The sequence below is a fragment of the Etheostoma spectabile genome, unplaced genomic scaffold (genome assembly GCF_008692095.1).
Source record: "Etheostoma spectabile isolate EspeVRDwgs_2016 unplaced genomic scaffold, UIUC_Espe_1.0 scaffold273, whole genome shotgun sequence".
Lineage (NCBI taxonomy): Eukaryota > Metazoa > Chordata > Actinopteri > Perciformes > Percidae > Etheostoma > Etheostoma spectabile.
In genome coordinates, this window is record NW_022605577.1 from 1,135,943 (window position 1) to 1,138,890 (window position 2,948).

At 38.3% G+C, this 2,948-nt stretch overlaps 1 protein-coding gene across 1 annotated transcript in view; it reads right to left on the minus strand.

The window, feature by feature from the left end:
- aff2 (AF4/FMR2 family, member 2) overlaps nucleotides 1–2,948 on the minus strand; it is a 197,518-nt gene that overhangs the window by 37,757 nt on the left and 156,813 nt on the right.

The window sequence follows — 2,948 nt, forward strand, 5'->3', positions numbered from 1 at the left end:
ACGTAGTGTTGAAAACGTCAAAAAAAGTGATAAAAAAGTACGAAAAAGTTAAAAACATCGGTAAAAAGCGTTAACAAAAGAGTTGATTTTCAATTTTGATGGGAAGACAACACAAGGGTTAAGCTCTTAATCATCTTTTTACATAATAGCGGATAGGTGTGGCCCCAAAGAAAGTGGTTTTGAGCTCTTTTAACTTGATTTTCCAAAGATTTCCAATTCAAGTCTATCGGAAATTTCATCTTTTTTGCGATTTTCATGAAAAGGCGAGTCTCTGAGAGAAGACATAGCACACCATTCCCAATTATTCCGCACAATTTGATTCATTTGATGTATGTAGCACAACATCGGCACACTGAATTATTATTATTATTCATATGCACCGACCTATGATAACCACCGTGTCTGTTTATCAGGAAAGTGCACACAAAACACATGTAACTTGTAATATCTCTACTATCATGATAAAAATGAGTTTTTTGTTATTTCAATGGAAGAATCTTACTTTTAAACTCTCACTCAATACATTTTTAAGCCACTGCGGCCAAAATGAACCTGAAGTTGACAGAAAGTATAGTCAGGGAAGCTAAAGATACAGCGAGTGATAATGTCATGCAAATTAGGCAGCACAGGCTTGTTCTACTAATCTGTGAAGTGAAATGAAACATGTTTGACTGTCCAATTGTGTATGTCGGTGGGATTCACTGCACACCAGTCGCACAACTGAGCCCAGGCAGTCTGTTTGCCATAGGCAAATTAAAACATGCCTTTTTCTATTTTTAATTGTTTAAAAAAAAAATGAAAAGTTTCTCCTTATCACAGATCATACGACTCAAAGTTTCTCCTCACTGGTGGTAGCAGTGGTATTCAGCCTCGATCGCTGCATTGTAGGGTTGATGAATGACCCACCGGCGATGGGCCTTGGGATTCCTCCCCCCTCCCCGTCCACCCCCACCCCCACCCCGGCACAGGTTACAGTGGCGCTAGTTTTTTTGCGTGCTTAAAAAAAAAAAAGTGGCAAGTCTAACTTGTCCACAGTGCTCTGAGTGATTTTGCGAGTGCTGTGTAATCACTTGTGGAGTCACTTCCCCCCCCACCCCCCAAAATCATCCGTTTGGATAGTTGTAATTGCCTCAGAGAGAAGGAGAGAGGGAGTGTGTGAGATAGAGAAAGAAATGCTTTTTGCAGTCTATGAACGGCAAAAAGTATCAAATCACTCATTTCTAGTATCCAAGCCAATCCAATTCACTTAATTTATGTAGCACGATTTAAACAAACAAGGTTTCCAAAGAGCTGCACAAAAGATAATACAGAATAAATAAATAGATAACAAAATAAAAACAAAATATAAATGTATACATATATATATATATTATATATATATATATATATATATATATTTATATATTATTATATATATATCGTATACGTCAAATACATTCACAATTTATAAGAAGACAGACATCCCTTTATTCAATGATGGTGTATAATGCCCCTGTGGGCGGTTTTGTGCCCTTATCTATCTAATAAAACGGGACACACACCACACACAAACACACACACACACACACCACACCACACACACCACACACACACACCCACACACACACACACACACAACACCCACACACAACACACCACACACCACACACCAGAGGGATTCCCCAAAAGCCGACCGGGAACTGAATTTCAAGTACCGGTATCGAGGCTACTATTGGTTCAGATGCAAGAGGTACCCAACCCTATCACCCAGCCTTACCCTTAACCCTCATGTTGTCCTCAGATCAAAATGACTTGTTTTCCTATATCAATGTTCTTTTTACCTACCTAATTTCTGTTTTTGTAACTCAAACACAAGGTATAATTTCCTATAAATGAGGTTTATTGACCATAAATTCGAAGAAATAACTGTACAACTAAGGTTAATAAGTTAGTGTTATGTAGTGTTAAACGTCAAACAAGTGACAAAAGTGTTGAAAAAGGGACAAAACTGTAAGAAAAAGTTGAAAACATTGATAAAAAGTGTCAATAAAAGTGTTGATTTTCAATTTTGACGGGAAGACAACACGAGGGTTAAGTGAATAAACTGTGTTATAGCTGTTTGGGCATCCTCAATTCAACATCCTGACATTCGTGTTGTGTGAAGGATGTGTGTGAATGGTGCACACCAGCGAGCAGAACTAGAACCAGTTTATTTTCTTGATATTTCTGCAGAGTCCCAACTGTATCTCTGACCCCCGTTTTGTATCCGATCAAAATTGTCCCTCAGATGCTGAATGCTGGGTTTTAGATCTGATATCCTCAATGATTGTACTTTGAGACAAAAAGAAGGAAGACACAGTGGTGTGTGTGTGTGCAAAACCGACATGAGAAAAGCAACTACGCAGGTAGATGCAGCCCAAAGGATACTGCTAGTGTTCCACTCGCTTGGCAGACACACCGCAGTTTCTCCTCAAGCTTTTGGAATCCTTCCAACGCATGTTGCCATCTGCATAATCCATTTTCAACAAACGCCAGGTTTTGTCGATGTCGCACGGACCGCTACAAGAAATCATTCCTACCTCAGGCAATAAAACTATTTAACACTTCATCACTGGGTGCGGACAAGACTCTGAGACACCACAATACTACGTGCTACCAGCACAATAGGCACAATGTACATATGTATCATACTAAGATAAGAAAACCTTTATTTGTCCCACAGTGGGGAAGCAGTTGCACATTTTTGTATTCCCAACTTGTATGTATTCAAATTTGTTCTTGTATTTCATCCTATGGTTATTTCATGTATATTGTATGTGTGTATACAATATCCTATACATGTATATTGTATCCTAATATTTCATTTAATGTGCATACTGTGCTGTGTGACTGATTTTGCTGCTGTAACACTATTATTTCCAATTTTATTGGGATACATATCTATCTATCTATCTATCTATCTATCTATC